The following is a 19363-nucleotide window of genomic DNA, read 5'->3' as shown; positions in this document are numbered from 1 at the left end:
AGTCACAGTCCTTAGTGAGGTGAGGTCCTCTATAATTCTCACATCCTACCTGAATAGAATGGATTGTTTGATCCATCTTAGTCATCCTTCTATCTAAACTATCTAGTTTAGCCATCATTGCCGCCATGCCATCGTTAACCGTGTTCACTACCCCTACTTACTTCATTTCGTGGGTTGTGATATTCTCTAGAATGTTTAGAGAACTCCTCAATTATTTCCTTGATCACCGGGGGTGCCTTCTTTGTGAGGGGTCCTTGCGAGTCAAGGAGCTGCCGAGTTGTAACATTGACTCCATCATAGAAGATGGAGACTTCTTGCTGGCTATTAAGATCATGATGTGGGCAATTCCTTAGTAGACTTTTGTACCTCTCCCATGCCTCATAAGGGGACTCTTCGGGTTGTTGTTCAAAGTTGGCTATAGCTTTCTTCAACTTGGCTATTTTAGAAGGTGGGAAAAACTGGTCAATGAATTCTTCTTTCATCTTAGTCCATGTAGTGATGGATCTAGGAGGGAGTGACTTGAGCCAATCTTTTGCAGCACCCTTGAATGTAACTGGAAGCATACGAAGCAGTTGAGTTTCGTGAGGCACATTTGGAACATTAAAGTAATCAGCTACATCATTGAATTCATGCAAGTGTTTATAAGCATCTTCGTGGTCTTTTCCGTAAAAGGGGATCTCCTTGAGTTGAGCAAGTATGTGACCCTTGAGCTCAAAAGTCGTAGTCGTGGGAATTTCGGGTTGCACAAGTCGGCTGGTATTATCTCGTATCCTCTTCTTCTATTCGCCCATGGGAACTTCATCGATGTTCGCCATGGTGTTGTCAAAGTCACCTTCTAGATCACTGTCTTCTCCAAATTCGCTTTCTTCCCTTTCGGACTCGTTCATGGTGTCTTCCTTGATTGGGTCTTCATTTGCCAAGGAAGAGGTGCTGGATGCTCCTGATTTGCTGCTCTTCTTCTTTCTGAAAACTGGCTTTAGATTCTTCAAAGGCGAGCTCTTCGAAGAAGCGGATTCTCCAACGGCTTTTCCTTTGTTTTTCTTTAGGGCGGACTCCGGGTCTTCAAGTGGAGGGACTAAAGGCGTATTGGATCCTCGGGTCATGTAACAAATGCAACCAAAGTATGAAAAACGCGTAAAAAGAAAAAAAAGTAAATAAAAACAAAAATCTATAGGACTTACCATCCTCTTCTTCTTCATTATTTTTAGAACAAGATGCCTCCGAAGAAAAGACCCAACAGAAAGAACAACAATCCCCTAACGGACCCAACGCCACCACCTCCTCAGTTCGATCCTGTCATGTTCCAGGTAGCAGTTACAGCCGCTATGGCTGCCGCGATGGCGAAAGTAAACCCTAGTGGTGCTAGTGGATCAAGAAGCGGTACCCATTCCCAGAATCTTGATGGCAATTAGGGACACCCGAAGGAGTGTTCCTATACAGACTTCATGAATGCTAAGCTTAAATATTTCGACGGTAATGGAGGACTCATTTCCCTAACCTGAACGTTTGAGAAAATCGAATCAATTTTCGAGATTTGTGCATGTTCTGAGGCAAACAAGGTGAAGTTTGCCGTCTGCACCTTCACTGACAGAGCATTGACTTGGTGGAATAGTCGGGTTAAATCCCTAACTCTGCCAGTAGCAAATGCCAAGGGTTGGGAGAGTTTAAAGGAACTCATGTTTGCTGAGTACTGTCCAAGAGGCGAGATGCAGAAGTTAGAACATGAACTTTGGAACCTGAAGATGAGAGGTTCCGACATTGCTACGTATACAACTAGATTCTGCGATCTGGCTCTTCTCTATCCGGGGATGGTCACCCCAGAGAGCAAGAAGATAAAGAGGTACATTTATGGATTGACGCCCCCAACTCAAGGAAATGTCTTGGCTGCTAAGCCTTCCACTTTTGACAGTGCCAAGTGTCTGGCGCAGACCCTAATAGATCACAGGGTTGATCTTGATGAAGTGGCAGCCGCTCCCGAACCACCAAAGGCGAGTGGTGGGAGGAAGATGTTTTGGAACAAGCAAAAGGGACAGTCTTCGCAGGAGCCCTCCAAGAAACAACAAGTAGTGGTTGTTCATGCTGCTACCACTCCTGCTATTATTCCTGTAGCTCAAGCACCTTCCAGTAGGTATGTTGGTACTCTTCCTTGGTGCGACAAGTGCAACTATCATCATCACGGGTCATGCCATGAAATGTTGTGCAATGGCTGTGGCAAGAAGGGGGCATATAGCTCAAGTTTGCAAGACACCAGCCCAACCAACCAATCAGGCTCCTGGAGCGGGAGTTGGTCAAGCCTGTTATGGCTGTGGGGAGATCGGGCACTTCAAGAGGAATTGCCCCAAGGCAACAATAGCTGGCAACACAGGGAGAGTGCTAGCGATGGTTTAGGAGGAGGCAGTTGCTGATCCTACAATTGTTACAGGTATGTTCCTCCTCGAAAACTCTTATGCATGTATTCTGTTCGATTTTGGTATGGAGAGAAGTTTTGTTAGTCATGCATTTAAGCATCTACTCCAGCATAAACCCCAACCTTTAGTTGAAACATTCACCGTAGAGATGGCTAACGGAAAGAAAGAGAGTACTAACGACGTATTCATAGGTTGTACCCTCACCTTAAACGATCATTCTTTTCCAATTGACCTCATGCCAGTTTGCATAAAAAGCTTCGATGTCATCATTGGCATGGATTGGTTGAACCCCAATCGTGCTGATATCGTTTGTTATGAATAAGCCATACATCTCAATCTACCCTCGGGAGACACCCTCATTGTCTACGATGATAAACTCATGTCAAACCTTCGTATCATTTCATGCACCAAAGCCCATAAATATTTGAGAAAGGAGTGCCATGCATTCCTAGCACATGTCATTAATGAGAAGTAGGAAGTTAAAGACCTCGAGAGCATCCCCGAAGTTTGCAACTTTCCTGATGTCTTCCCCGAAGATCTTCCCGGAATTCCTCCCGAGCGCCAAGTCGAGTTCCGTATCGACTTAATTCCCGGAGCTACTCCTGTAGCTAAATCCCCATACCGTCTAGCGCCGACAGAAATCCAAGAGTTATCCAGCCGTCTTAATGAACTACTCAACAAGGGATTCATCAAATAGAGTTCCTCACCCTGGGGAGCCCCAGTCTTGTTTGTGAAGAAGAAAGATGGATCCTTCCAGATGTGCATAGATTATTGGGAAATAAACAAGCTTACCATCAAGAACCATTATCCCTTACCCAGAATCGACGACCTCTTCGATCAACTCGAAGAAGCCGACTATTTCTCAAAAATAGACCTCAGATCAGGGTACCATCAGTTGCGATTCCATGAGAGTGATGTTCCCAATACAACATTCTGAAACTTGCTATGGTCACTACGAGTTTGTAGTTATGCCCTTTGGTCTAACAAATGCACCTGCAGTATTCATGGATCTGATGAATCAGGTGTGCCGCCCTTTCCTAGACAAGTTTGTAATAGTGTTCATTGATGATATACTTGTCTACTCTCGGAGTGAGGAAGATAATAGACAACACTTGAGGCTAGTGAAACACAAAGCATCAATACAATAGAAACCAATCAAGTCTCTGATACCACTGATAGGTTTTAGCCATAAGAACATCCTCTATGCTCATGTAAACCCTAATGCTTGGATCTAGGTTTCTCTAATATACATGCATCCATCCAAGACTTTAAACCCAAGATCTAGCATATGAAAATCGATATTAACATAAGAATAGGGTTTAGATCTTACCTTGATTGTTATGTAGCAATAACAATCTCAAATCCTCCTTGTAATGACTTCAGAAAGCTTAGAGTCACAAGTGTCACTCCGCTAATGGCTCACAAACACCAAGAGCAAGAGGATGAAGAAGGAGAAGAGAGAAAGCACCCAAAAAACGTCTACAAACCCTAAGGAATCAGTTGGCCACGTTTTTGGTGCCCTAGGGGTCCTTAAATAGTGAGGCTATTAGGGTTATCTAACAAGGAAACCCTAATTTGACTGCTTAAGCCCTAAGCAGCCCATGGACTCCCTCCTTAGAGGCCTTGGACGATTTCTAATGGGTTTTCCCATAGAATTCGTCCACTCAATCCTCTATGGAGTCCATTAGCCCAATATTCAAGTATCACACAATTGACAATTCTAGTCCCCTTTATTTAATTAATGTCTTTTAGCCACAAAATTAATTCTTAATGAATTATTGACTAATATTAATTAAACAATATGATTTCTCCTTTAATATATTATTTTCATAATATATTAATAAATCATAATTAATCCTCTCTCTCCATAATTCATCCTATCAAGATGCTTTGGTGAAGGCAACCCAAAAGAACCATGCACCATTGGGTCAAGTACATACCAAAATAGTAATGGACTTAGACACTAATCCAACAACTACCATTTTGCCCAATGACCCGCATGTCATCCATGGGTATACCATGACAGTATAAGAAACTACCATGTTTACCAATGACCCGTATGTCATCCATGGATGTTACCATGACACTATAAAAAACTACCACATTGACGAATGACCCATATGCCATCCATGGGTGTTAGCATGACACTATAAACATTTACCATGTTGACCAATTACGCTTATGTCATCTACATGTATACCATGACACTATAAGCAACTGCCATGTTGACCAATGACCCATATGTCATCCATGGATGTTACCATGACACAATAAGGAACTACCATGTTGACCAATGACCCGTATCTCCTCCATGGGTGTTACCATGACACTATAAGCAACTACCATGTTGACCACTGACCAGTATGTCATCCATGGGTATAACTTGACACTATAAGCAACTACCATGTTTACTAATGACCCGTATGTAACCAATGGGTGTTACCATGACACTATAAGCAACTACGATGTTGACCAATGATCCGTATGTCATCTATGGGTGTTACCATGACACTATAAGCAACTACCACGTTGACCAATGACCCGTATGTCATCCATGGGTGTTACCATGACACTATAAGCATCTACCATGTTGACCAATGACGTATATGTCAATCATGGTTTTACCATGACACTATAAGCAACAACCATGTTGACTAATGACTCGTATGTCATCCATGGGTGTTACCATGACACTATAATCAACTACCATGTTGACCAATGACCCGTATGTTATCCATGGATGTTACCATGACACTATAAGCAACTAGCATGTTGAACAATGACCCGTATGTCATCTATGGGTATACCATGACACTATAAGCAACTACCATGTTGACCAATGACCCGTATTTCATCTATGGGTATTACCATGACACTAAAAGCAACTACCATGTTTAACAATGAACCATATGTGTACCACCCGGTTCCTGGTATGAATTTCACTCAATATTAATCATTTTTTTTGCCTAGAACTCGGTGAGTTGATGTCCAACTCGACAAGTAGGATCGAATTGGACCCGAGAGTTTAATGACCTACTCGGCGAGTCGGCGGCCAGACTCGACGAGTAGGCCCTAACTGGACAAAACCCTAATATAAGGGATTGCACCCTATTTAAGCATCTCATTCAGTCCCCTTTCGTCCCTATTACTCTCAGAACTCTCCATATCAAACCTTAATCATTTGTGTAAAGATCTAAGGCCTTTGTGGTGGTTTTTGGTGATTTTGGAACATGTGAAGGAAGATAAAGGAGTAAGGAATCAAGAGGAGGCCATAGGAGTTCGAGTTTGTGCACCCTCTACAGTTCTTTAGAGGTATAAAGCTGACACCTTGCTCTTTCATGTTTTAGATCCCTTTTTGGGGTGATTTAGGGCTTTTAGGAGCCATTCTTGGTGACCAATCATGAGTGCAAGCATGGTTGGGTGCTAAGACTTTAGATCCAAGGTCTTTAAGGGATTACAAGGCAGAAAGGGACTGATTTTTGAGCCTTAGAGAGCCCCATGCATCTTAAGAGTCTCATTTAGGGAAATTTGAGCTCATAGTCCCATACATGGACGTAAAGTTTGTAACTTTACGTGCTAGATCGATCTTAGAATCCTAGATCTATCTTTTGGTCAAGTGTTGTACATCAGAAATCAAGAAATGAGACTTGGTCATTCTCGACTCGGCGAGTCGTTCTTGGACTCGACGAGTCCATCGCTTGACTTCCCTTTTCTGTTGTGGTTCGAAGGAACCCGGTGAGTGTTAGAGTGGTCTTAGAGGGGTCCGTGGGAGTGACCCAACACATTGCACTTATCCATAAAAACTGGAAATCATAGGACTCGACGAGTTGTTCATATGACTCCGCGAGTCAAGGGAAGACTTGTTCTTTGGATGGGGATGAACTCGAAGAGTTTTTCATACACCTTGGAGAGTCGGATGAAGGTTCATTCGAGGATGTTTTAGAAGGAGAACTTGTCGAGTGATTGCTAAACTCGACGAGTAGGGGCGTGAAGAAGGGCAGATGAAAGGATAGGGATTCAACGAGTCAGGTCAGCTGGAAACTGACTTTGACTTTGACTTGCTCAGCGGTAAAATAGTCATTTTACCCTAAGAGTAGTTGTCAGTGTCTGATTAAGTTTTTTATGGAGTTATAGCCGGAGGATCACCGGAGCAGCAGCCAGACATTCGTCGATCAGCTTTTCAGCAGTCAGCCATATGAGGTGCGTTACCTTCCAGTAGAAGTGGGTCTAAGGCACCAATGCCGGCCCACCAGTAGGATTCATATGTTAGATGATTGTCTTTGTGATATTCATCTAGGTTTGCTACTACCTGATATGTTATGTGCTAGTATGATACGATGTTATATGCTAGTAGCAGTAAGGGGAAAAGTCCCCAAGATTTCCGGTCGATAGGGCCGAAGGGGTAGTCATACCCAATCATGCTTGATAGAATATGATTATGTGTTACATGTTATGTGGTAGTAGTAGAGAGGTGAAATAGTCCCCAGTATTCGGTTGAGAGGACCGAAGAGGAGGCCAGCACCCAGGTATGCTAGGCAGTATCTGGTCGAGAGGACCGAAGGGGAGCCAACACCCAGGTATGCTAGGCAGTATCCGGTCGGGAGGACCGAAGGGGAGGCCGACACCTAGGTATGCTAGGCAGTATCTGGTCGAGAGGACTAAAGGGGAGGCAAAAACCCAGGTATGCTAGGCAGTATCCGGTCGATAGGACCGAAGGGGTACGTCGAGCACCCAGATATACCTGACAGTATATATATGTTATGTGATTGTATGGTATGCGGTATGATGTGGGAACTCACTAATCTTTGTGCTTATATTTTTCAATTTTGGTTTCAGGTACCTCATCAGCGAAGGGGAAGGAGCTGGCGCGGTAGCTGCACATCATACACACACGTTGGATTTCCGCATTACGAGATTCTTGGGATTGTACTCTGACGTTGTTATATATATGGATTGGCTTTCAGACATGAGATATTAGTTTTGTGAAATGATGTGTCTTCACTATGTTTTCTTATGGAAGTTTTATAAATCAATTAATTAAAAATGAAATTTTTGGACTCGAAATTTGGGATGTTACAAGTTGGTATCAGAGCCCTGGTTTGAGGGATTCAGACACACCCTCGGGGATGTCTGGACTCAAACCGAGGGATTAGAAGATTTTTACAAAGAAAATGGTTTTGTAAAAGCTAAGTTAAATTTTTTTAAGAAAGAACAAGGTGTGTGATGTGCGCGACCGGCTGAGCTCAAGTATGTTTATCCCCAAAATACCCATACAAGTTTATGTTATGATTATCAGTTTCAGTAGAACAGCATGCTAGATTAGGACTAAGGATCTAGGAAGGATGCCTTATGTGCCTATTATATGTGATTTTGAGCTGCATGATAGTGTTTATTAGACAGAGATAGGATAGCCTGTTTAGGTTATGCCTGATTATATGAACTTATGTCGCATGCTAGTACAGATTCTTGTTATGTGGATAGAATTGCTCGAGCTTGTTTCCTTTTTGTCTGAATGTTGCTTGCTTTGTGCTTTGTGGGACTCGGAGTGATAGGAGTTAGCTATTAGGTGGGTATGTTAGGTCACATGCAATCAGGGTTGAATAATCTCAGATTGTTGGATTTGACCCTATTGCGTAGCTCTTGTTTGAGTCCTAACCGTTGTAGGGATGAGTCCCTTACTCAAAGGATTATCTGATCCTTGTGGCATGTCATTGTATCCATATGGTGGCTAATTGGTGTTGCAAAGAGGCCTTCAGTAGCTGAGGATTGGTTTGGGTGGAGTTAGAGGTACCCTAGGGCAAGCCTATGATGAGAGTAGCAGAGATCAGTAGCAGTAGAAGGGACTTGGTGGAGTCGAGGCAGTTCTTGAGGAAAGTACGGATAGATGTGGAAGGTAGTATGGGCCAATACTGTTGAAAGCAGAGGATCCGTACTTGAGTCAAGGAAGGCTGAGACGAGACCAGGAAACTTGTGATAGATGTGATCCCTCTAGATGTATCATTATCACCGATGGTTGTCATTATGTATTGCATAATGGTGGTACTACGTCCGAGGCCAGCAATTGGCAGTTCAGGAGAGGGATCGGTTTCGGGTTTAGGTTCCGAACCAGTGGATGAGAGGCTACGCGAGTTCATCGCGTCCGAGATCAATAGAGGCATCCTTGATGCGACCGCCGTCATATTTGGGTCGATCAAGGAAGGGATCATTGAGCTAATGGAAGACCGCTTTAGGGCGTTCAGGAGTGACATGGCGACCAGCCAGTCAGGATCACGCACACTATCCTTTAAGGACTTCAGGGGACGTGGTGCACTAGATTTCCATAGGGCGAAGGACCCCATTGCTGTCAGACGATGGATTGCAGACATTGAGTCTGCACAGTTGACTAGCTTCTGCCCCAAGGGGTTGAAGGTGCAATATGCAACAGGATGCTTGAGGGACTGGGCCAGGGATTGGTGAAAGTCGGTTGGTGACTCTCTGGGACCCTCGGCTATTGAGGCTATAACATGGCCGGATTTTGTGACCCGGTTCAGAGATGAGTTCGCGCCTGCGGTGGAGCTCCAGAAGTTGCCCCGAGAGTTCCTGGATATGAGACAGACAACTGAGACAGTGGCGGAGAGCACCGCTAAGTTTTGGGAGAGGGCATTACTGGTGCCCTAGTATGCAGGACACGACGATATGAGGAGGACCCGCTACCATGACATGCTGCGAGCCGACATTCAGGAGCATGTCAGTTTTTCAGCTTGCCCTACCCTGGATTCCATGATTGTCAGGGCAAGGGAGAGGGAGATTGACTTGGAACACGTCCAGAAGAGGAAGGCCAAGGAGGGACAGGTGACTTAGGCTTCGCGGAAGAAGCCCAAGGGATCAGACGCTGGGCCAAAAGGCCAGCAGGGCCGAGGCCGCTGCAGGAAATGCAGCAACTCACATGAGGGAGCGTGCAGGTTGGGATCGTCGGGCTGCTATAAGTGCTGCAATTTGGGGCATTTCAGCAAGGATTGTACTGCCCCTGCACCCACTATTCGGACATCCGAATTGTTGTGTTTCTACTGCAACCAGAGGGGCCATAAGAAGGCCAATTGCCCCGAGTTTACAATAGCAGCGCCAGTGAAGGCACCAGCTCCAACGACCCTGCGGATTACGGATGACCGGCACGGCAAGCCAATCTAGCATGAGGCTCCAATGGTGAGGATTCGGGCCTTCTAGTTGATTACCGAGGACGCACGCGCCACACCTGATGTGGTGAAGGGTATGATTCTTTCTCCCTCAATAATTAACATGATGCTTATGATATTCATATATGCTCTGTATATATATATATATATATATATATATATATATATATATATATATATGTTTAGGATCGTTCCATGTGAACGGTATCCCAGTTCAGGTGTTATTTGATTCGGGCACTACCCAATCGTTTGTTTCTCTTGCGCTTAGCAAGAAGTTTCCTGAGTCCCCGGGCATGTTGGATTGCCCTCTCGAGGTCGAGATTGCGGACGACCGGTCTGTGCAAGCATCAGAGGTCTTCCGGGATTGTGTTTTGAGGTTGTTCGAAGAGAATTATCTAGTGGATTTGGTTCCCATACCATTGAGGGGGAATAAGGTTATAATTTTTATGGACTAGCTAAGCGCCAATTGGGCAATGATTGACTGTGCGCAAAAGTTGGTTCGAATCAGGACCCCAGGTGGGGGAGAGTTGGTGATTCAGGGCGAGAGGCCATAGCAAGGACCATCTTTATGTTTGGCAGCGAGGGCTAGGCGCTACCTTCAGTAGAGTTGTGCAGGATACGTGGCCTATGTTATGGATACCCGAGAGGCAGGAGGGGCGACGGTGGGTGATGTTCCAGTAGTGCGTGAGTTTGCGGATGTATTCCCTGAGGAGTTGCCCGGGATACCTCTAGGGAGGCAGGTAGAGTTCAGGATCGACCTAGTCCCTGGTGCGGCTCTGATATCCAAGGCACCATATCGGTTGGCTCTTCCTAAGTTTCAGGAGTTGTCTACACAGCTATAGGAGCTATTAGACAAGGGATTCATTAGACCGAGTAGTTCGCCCTGGGGAGCCCCGATTCTGTTTATAAAGAAGAAGGAAGGGTCGCATCGGATGTGTATAGATTATCGGGAGTTGAATAAGGTAACGGTGAAGAATCGTTACCTACTCCTGAGGATCGATAACCTCTTTGACCAGCTAAAGGGAGCATCTTGGTTCTCCAAGATTGATTTGCGTTCAGGATATCATCAGATGAGGTTCAGAGAGGAGGATGTACAAAATACTGCCATTCGGACGCGTTATGGTCACTATGAGTTCGTGGTGATGCCTTTCGGGCTCACCAATGCTCCTGCCGTGTTCATTGATCTGATGAACCGCGTGTGTGCAGACCGATGTTGGATCGGTCCGTGATAGTATTCATTGATGACATCTTGGTTTACTCCAAGACGCAAGAGCAACATGAGGAACACTTGTGGGAGGTTCTGGATACTTTGAGGAGGGAGAACTTGTATGCTAAGTTCTCCAAGTGTGAGTTTTGGTTGCGTGAGGTGTAGTTTCTTGGGCACCTTGTCAACCAAAATGGGATATCGGTTGACCTGGACAAAGTGGAGGTCGTGATGAGATGGGAGGTTCTGAGGTCTCCATCTGAGATTCACAGTTTCCTAGGATTAGCGTGCTATTATTGGAGATCCATCCAGGATTTCTCCAAGATAGTCGTACCCCTAACCAGGCTGACGAGGAAAGTCGTGGTCTTTCGATGGGGGCATGAGCAGCAGGCTGCATTTGAAACATTGAGATAGAGATTGTGCGAGGCATCAATCTTAGCCCTGCCAAAGGGCATGGAGGATTTTGTCGTATACTGCGACATGTCCATCTCGGGTTTGGGCGCAGTTTTGATGCAGAGAGGACATGTTATTGCTTACGCTTCGATGCATCTAAAGCATCACGAGGCGAATTATCTGACGCATGATTTGGAGCTGGGGGCTGTTGTTTTCTCCCTCAAGATTTGGCGTCATTACCTATATGGGGTTCGTTGTACCATCGACACAGACCACAAGAGCCTGAGGTATCTCATGGACTAGCCGAATCTGAATATGAGGCAGCGTCGGTGGCTTAATGTGGTGAAGGATTATGATTGCGAGATCCTCTACCATCTGGAGAAGGCCAATGTTGTGGTCGACGTACTTTCCGCGAGACAGCGCCGATCAACGGTATCTGTATGAGGATGACCGCGGTGGCTCTGCTGTTGGAGCGGATCCGAGAGGCCCAACAGGTGGCGATGAAGGAGGAACACCAGAAGAGCGAGCGTATTGTGGGTCAGCTTTCCTCCTTCATCTATGATAGCCGAGGGTTGTTGACCCTACACCGTAGGGTGTGGGTCCCCTATCATGGAGGCGTGCGTAAGATATTGATGGATGAGGCGCACAAATCCAGGTTTTCTATTCATCTCGGGGCGAAGAAGATGTATAGGGATCTTCGTCTTGACTATTGGTGGCCCTGCATGAAGCGGGACGTAGCATGGTATGTCGAGCGGTGCTTGACCTGCAGGAAGGTCAAGGCCGAGCACCAGAAGCCACATGGCAAGATGCAGCCGCTGGATATTCCCATGTAGAAATAGGAAGATATTACCATGGACTTCATCACCAAACTTCCCAGGACCGCGCGGGGAGTGGATTCCATATGGGTCATTGTGGATCGGTTGACCAAGAGCCCCCGTTTTATCCCAATCCAGGAGAGTATATCGGCCGAGAAGCTGGACGACATTTACATTCGAGAGGTGGTGGCCTGACATGGAGTGCCAATCTCCGTGATTTCCGACAGGGATGTGCGGCTTACTTCCAGGTTCTAGAAGAAATTCCACGACGAGTTGGGTACTCGTCTGTACTTTTGCACCGCATTTCACCTGCAGACGGATGGTCAGAGCGAGCGGACCATCCAGACTTTGGAAGATATGTTGCGGGCGTGTCTGCTAGATATCGGTGGTAGCTGGGATATTTACCTACCATTGGTTGTTTTCTCCTACAACAATAGCTACCACGTGAGTATCGATCGTCCTCCCTTTGAGATGTTATACGAGAGGAAGTGCAGGACCCCAATATGTTGGGGGTGAGGTTGGCTAGAGGGTCATGGGGAGCATCGAAGTGATGCTCAAGACAACATAAAGAATTCAGCAGGTCAGGAGTAGGCTTCATACTGCACGGAGTCGACAGAAAAGCTATGCCGACAAGTGTCGTTCAGACCTGGAGTTTCAGGTCGGGGATATGGTTCTCCTTAAGGTGTCGCCTTGGAAAGGCGTCATCTAATTCAGGAATTGGGGCAAGCTGGCCACTAGGTATATCGGGTCTTTTAGGGTTTTGGCATGGGTGGGCAAGGTTCCATATCGGTTGGATCTGCCAACGGAACTCAGTCAGATCCACCACACTTTCCACGTCTCCCAGATGCGAAGGTGTCTGGTGGACGACTCCTTTGTGGTGCCCCTGGAGGATATACAGGTTGACGGCAGCCTGAACTACCTTGAGCGGCCTGTGGCGATCCTCGACCGGAAGTCGAAGGATATGAGGAACAAGAAGGCCGAGTTAGTGAAGGTACAATGGAAGCACCGGAAGGGCTCGGAGTGGACGTAGGAGCCGGTGGACGAGATGATGGAGCATTATCCAGAGCTTTTTTAGGACCAAGAAACAGACTTCGAGGACGAAGTCTAAGATAAGTTGAGGAGATTTGTACCACCCAGTTCCTGGTATGAATTTCATTCAAATATTATTCATTTTTTTCCATAGAACTCGGCAAGTTGATGGCCAACTCGACGAGTAGGAGCGACTTGGACCTGGAAGTTTAATGACATACTCGACGAGTCGGCGGCCAGACTCGACGAGTAGGCCCAGATTGGACAAAACCCCAATCTAAGGGATTGCACCCTATTTAAGCGTCTCATTCAGCCTCCTTCATCCCTATTGCTCTCAGAACTCTCCATATCAAAACCTAATCGTTTGTGTAAAGATCTAAGACCTTTGTAGTGGTTTTTGGTGATTTTGGAACATAAGAAGGAAGAGAAAGGATTAAGGAATCAAGAGGAGGCCATATGAGTTCGAGTTTGTGCACCCTCTACAGTTCTTTAGAGGTATAAAGTTGACACCTTGCTCTTTCATGTTTTAGATCCCTTTTTGGGGTGATTTAGGGCTTTTAGGAGCCATTCTTGGTGACCAATCATGAGTGCAAGCATGGTTGGGTGCTAAGACTTTAGATCCAAGGTCTTTAAGGGATTACAAGGCAGAAAGGGACTCATTTTTGAGCCTTAGAGAGCCCCATGCATCTTAAGAGTCTCATTTAGGGACATTTGAGCTCATAGTCCCATGCATGGACATAAAGTTTGTAACTTTACGTGCTAGATCGATCTTAGAATCCTAGATCTATCTTTTGTTCAAGTGTTGTACATCAGAAATCAAGAAATGAGACTTGGTCATTCTCGACTCGGCGAGTCGTTCTTGGACTCGGCGAGTCCATGGCTTGACTTCCCTTTTCTGTTGTGGTTCGAAGGAACCCGGTGAGTGTTAGAGTGGTCTTAGAGGGGTCCGTGGGAGTGACCCAACACATTGCACTTATCCATAGAACTGGAAATCATAGGACTCGACGAGTTGTTCATATGACTCGGCGAGTCAAGGGTAGACTTGTTCATAGGATGGGGATGAACTCGACGAGTTGTTCATACACCTCGGCGAGTCGGATGAAGGTTCATTCGAGGATGTTTTAGAAGGAGAACTCGTCTGGTCATTGCTAAACTCGACGAGAAGGGGCATGAAGAAGGACAGATGAAAGGATAGGGACTCGACGAGTTGGCGGCCCAACTCGACGAGTCAGGTCAACTGGAAGTTGACTTTGACATTGACTTGGTCAGGGGTAAAATAGTCATTTTTATCTAAGAGTAGTTATCAGTGTCTAATTAATTGTTTCATGGAATTATAGCCGGAGGATCACCAGAGTAGCAGTCAGACATCTGTCGATCAACTTTTCAGCAGTCAGCCTTACGAGGTGACTTACCTTCCAGTAGAAGTGGGTCTAAGGCACCAATGTCGGCCCACCAGTAGGATTCGTATGTTAGATGATTATCTTTGTGATATTCGTCTAGGTTTGTTACTACCTGATATGTTATGTGCTAGTATGAGATGATGTTATATGCTAGTAGTAGTAAGGGGAGATAGTCCCCAAGATTTTTGGTCGATAGGGCGGAAGGGGGTAGTCATACCCAGTCATGCTAGATAGAATATGATTATGTGTTACATGATATGTGGTAGTAGTAGAGGGGGTGAAATAGTCCCCAGTATCCAGTCGAGAGAGCCGAAGGGGAGCCCAGCACCTAGGTATGCTTGGTTGTATCCGGTTGAGAGGACCGAAGGGCAGGCTAACTCCCAGGTATGCTAGGCAGTATCCGGTCGAGAGGACCGAAGTGGAGCCCAGCACCCAAGTATGCTAGGGAGTATCCGATCTAGAGGAACGAAGGGAGGCGAGCACCCAGGTATGCTAGGCAGTATCTGGTCGAGAGGACCAAAGGGGAGGCCAACACCCAGGTATGCTAGGCAGTATCCGGTCGAGAGGACCAAAGGAGTAGGTCGGGCACCCAGATGTGGCTGACAGTATATGTATGTCATGTGATTGTATGATATGTGGTACGATGGAGGAACTCACTAAGCTTCGTGCTTACAGTTTTCAGATTTGGTTTCAGGTACCTCTTCAGCGAAGGGGAAGGAGCTAGAGCGGTAGCTGCACATCATACACACACGTTGGATTTCCGCATTACAAGATTGTAGGGATTGTACTCTGACGTTGTTATATTTATGGCTTGGTTTTCAGACATGAGATATTAGTTTTATGAAATGATATGTCTTCGCTATGTTTTCTTATGGACATTTTATAAATCAATTAATTAAAAATTAAAATTTTGGACTCGAAATTTGCGATGTTACAATATGTCATCTATGGATATACCATGACACTATAAGCAACTACCATGTTAACCAATGACCCATATGTCATCCATGGGTGTTACCATTACACTATAAGCATCTACCATGTTAACGAATGACCCGTATGTCATCCATGGGTGTTACCATGACACTATAAGCATCTACCATGTTGACCAATGACCCGTATGTCATCATTGGGTGTTACGATGACACTATAAGCAACTACATGTTGACCAATGACCCGTATGTCATCCATGTTTGTTACCATGACAATATAAGCATCTAGCATGTTGACCAATGACCTGTATGTCATCCATGGGTACGTCTTACCATAAAACTATATGCATCTACCATGTTGATGAATGACTTGTATGTCATCCACGTGTATAGCATGACACTATAAGCAACTACCATGTTGACCAATGACTCGTATATCATCCATGGGTGTTACCATGAGACTACAAGCATCTACCATGTTGACCAATGACCGGTATGTCATCCATGGGTACGTGTTACCATGACACTATAAGCACCTACCATGTTGTCCAATGACCCGCATGTCATCCATGGGTGTTACCATGACATTATAAGCAACTACCATGTTGACCAATGACCTGTATGTCACCCATGTGTGTTACCGTGACACTATAAGCATCTACTATGTTGACCAATGACCCATATGTCATCCATGGGTACGTGTTACCATGACACTATAAGCTTTTACCATGTTGTCCAATGACTCGTATGTCAGCCATGGTTATACAATGACACTATAAGTAACTACCATGTTAACCAATGACTCGTATGTCATCCATGGGTTTTACCATGACACTATAAGCATCTACCATGTTGACCAATGACCCGTATGTCATTTATGCAAGGGTATAACATGACACTATAAGCAACTAGTATATTGACATGACTCGTACGTCTTTTATATATAAATTTTGGTTTAAACATAACATCATAAAGATGAATAGTTTATTGTTATTTAATTATCATTTATAATTTGAAATTAAAGTTGTTTTATGAACACCTCGTTAGTCTTTGTTTATTGACGTTATATATATATATATATATATATATATATATATATATATATATATCATTTTGGAACCACTTTAATAAATCTGAATTACTAAATATTTACCGTTAACTAGCATAGTTCAAATTCATCATTAGCGGAGCTTCAAAATATTTCGCAATTCCTTTCCCTCCAACCTACATACATTTAGCCTGCATATTAGGGTAAGTTTACTGATTAGAAATAGGGTTTATATCTTTTGTAATCATCATCTATGGCGGCTAATTGATCGAAATCTTTGTTCATTACATTTGTGCACTGACTTTGGCGATATAGGTTGTCACTCATCTAAAATTTATTTTTATTTAATTTACTATTGTCGTGATCATCGTTTCTTGTTATCTGATCATCTTCATGTATATTATCATCTTAACTTACAAGTGAATTGGTTTTGATTGTATTCAATAGTTTGCATGCGTAGTAATGCCTTTATCTATAATTTAATTTTATTGTTTGTTTGTTCTCTCTGCTCATTAGTAGTTTATCATCTTTAATACATTGGTATTGACTATAGTTTTTTGTTTATTATTAAGCAAGAAAGATGTCAAAGTTGAAAGCAAAAGGAGCATCCGCTTTGAAGCCAACTAAATTCATTGCACCACAGGTTTTGAACCGCAACAGGACTTCAACTGCAAAATTCATAAGTAGACAATTACAAGATGACGAAATCGACTTCCCAATACAAAAAACCACATCCAATGCACCTATAACATCTACCAACAAAACCCTTAAATCTAAATCATTAACACTAACCATGACTACCACTTCCTCGACATCACTTACAACATCCACACAATCATCAACAAACACATCCAAACGTTTATAAACTGGAATAATACAATACTCAACACTTACGTTAATAACCACAACTTCAGCACCTGCATCATCTAAAAAATCCTCAACACTGGCATCCACTACCACATCATCAATACCTATATCTAGTACCACAACCATAAAACCTGCATCTACACTACCATCCTCCACAACTACATCAATTACCACATCCTCCTTATGTAAAGGAACTATGACATCCTCAACATATACATCTATCCCAACACCTACCCCATAATATAACCCATTAAAAGCACTTATCCCAAAATCTACCCCATCACCAACACAACCAACTGTGAATGGATCTGTAGTGGAAAATGTAGAAGGTGAAAACAATTCCTCTAAAGATTGTGAACGAGATGGACGTTTAGTTGTTCATGTTTGGAAAAAAAAACATGAGTTACCAATCATATCTTACAACTTTTTATATGTATAGCCTTTTGGTTTACATATACATATCAATTCAAAACTTAACCCATCACATGATTACTTGCAGGCTCAGGCCACCAGGACCTTGTGCAAACTTCATTAGTTGTTCCTTTTTAAAAAGAGTAGATCCACAAGGGTACACTTAGGGAAAAGTAAGAAAAGAAATGCGCGAATTATATTGGGAGGAGTTTCAGGTAGTTAACTATATGTGATAAATTGTTGTTTCGTAAACATTTACATTTAAACTTATATTTATATTCTTGATGTGTAGAAAAATGTTGCTGGGATGAAACAATAGACTCGCTGGTGAGGCAAGCTTGGGCAAGGAAAGCAGCAGAAGTTATAGACAAGATCTCTTTAACATGCGGAGCCCAAAAAGAAACCAACATGGCTTTAAACCAGCTCATATTCCACAGGAAATTTGGAACTCCTGGCAATTACAATGGAATACAAATGAATACAAGCTAAAATCTGAGTAGAACAATAAAAATAGGTGTAACGGGGTGGCTGATGGAGTAGCAAAACCTACACATAACGCTGGATTTGCAAGTCATTTGAAGATAGCTTCTGATTTGGTAATTTTTTTTAATGGTACATCAATGTTTACATTTGTTTATCTGTATATTTGACATTTTATGGTATTTATGCAGAAGAGGACATTAGGACATGATCCACCCCATAGTGAATTGTTCATGTATACACACATGAAGAATCACGATGGAGTCATTTTCACAAATGAAAAAGATAGACGAATTCATGTAATATTCATTTCAATGTTAAACTTTTATATTGTAGCTAGTTCATAATATCATTCATAACTTTGATATCTTTTAACTTATATTATTTTTATTTTGTCGGCGGCCTCTATAGAAAAACAATAAGAGTTGGAAGCTGAAGGTACTGAATTTGAGGAGGAGAAGCAATTTTATGTTATTTTTGGTGGTCATCACAAAAAAGAAGACTTTATGGATTAGGCTCTTTTGCGAAGGTGGTTCCCACTAGGAATGGTAAAACGGATGTATCTTACATTCTAGAAAAAAATGATGAAATAGAAGAAACGAGGGAGCTTGTTGCTAAACAAAAAAAGCAAAACGAAGAGCTTTAAGAAATGAAGAACGCCCAACAAAAACAATACAAAGATTATGTAACAACATCGATTTTAAGGTTTATTGATCAACGTGCCGGAAGCTTGATGATTGGGAATGGATTGTAGTTGATCTATCGTCGATAAACTTAAACAAACGGGATGACACTGACTCCAAATTATGGTGCCTAAGTGTTTAGACTATGAATTAACATAATTGCCCTTAAACGTACATTGGTTAATACGTAAATGGATAGGTTATTTTTGTCAATACGTATGGGCATTTGTTTAAAAATAAATTATTCAAACATTATAAAATTTTATGGGTCGAAGTGGAACTTTGACAATTTAAATGAAAAAGACGAAGTTGAATAAAATTATTGATGGGAGTAGGATTCGAACCTACGACTTCGGGAAAGAAGTAAGACGTGTCTTCCAGCTAAACTAAAGTAACCTCCATTTCTTAAAATTGAAAATTCGTAATATTATGTTCATTCATATGGCAGCCCATATGTCATCCATGGGTACGTGTTACCATGACACTATAAGCATCTACCATGTTGACCAATGACCCGTAGG

General features: G+C 43.4%; 1 non-coding gene across 1 annotated transcript; it reads left to right on the top strand.

Annotated features, from left to right (window-relative positions):
• Positions 1 to 327: 327 nt before the first annotated feature.
• LOC145065231 (small nucleolar RNA R71) lies at positions 328 to 434 on the top strand. Its single transcript, XR_013688376.1, has one exon. It is a non-coding gene; the product is annotated as a small nucleolar RNA R71 (small nucleolar RNA).
• Positions 435 to 19363: the final 18929 nt, after the last annotated feature.

Source organism: Lactuca serriola, chromosome 7 (genome assembly GCF_051521515.1).
Source record: "Lactuca serriola cultivar US96UC23 chromosome 7, Lser_US96UC23_V15, whole genome shotgun sequence".
NCBI classification, from domain to species: domain Eukaryota; kingdom Viridiplantae; phylum Streptophyta; class Magnoliopsida; order Asterales; family Asteraceae; genus Lactuca; species Lactuca serriola.
Note: the sequence above shows the minus strand (reverse complement) of the source record. Positions and strands in the feature narration are given on the sequence as shown.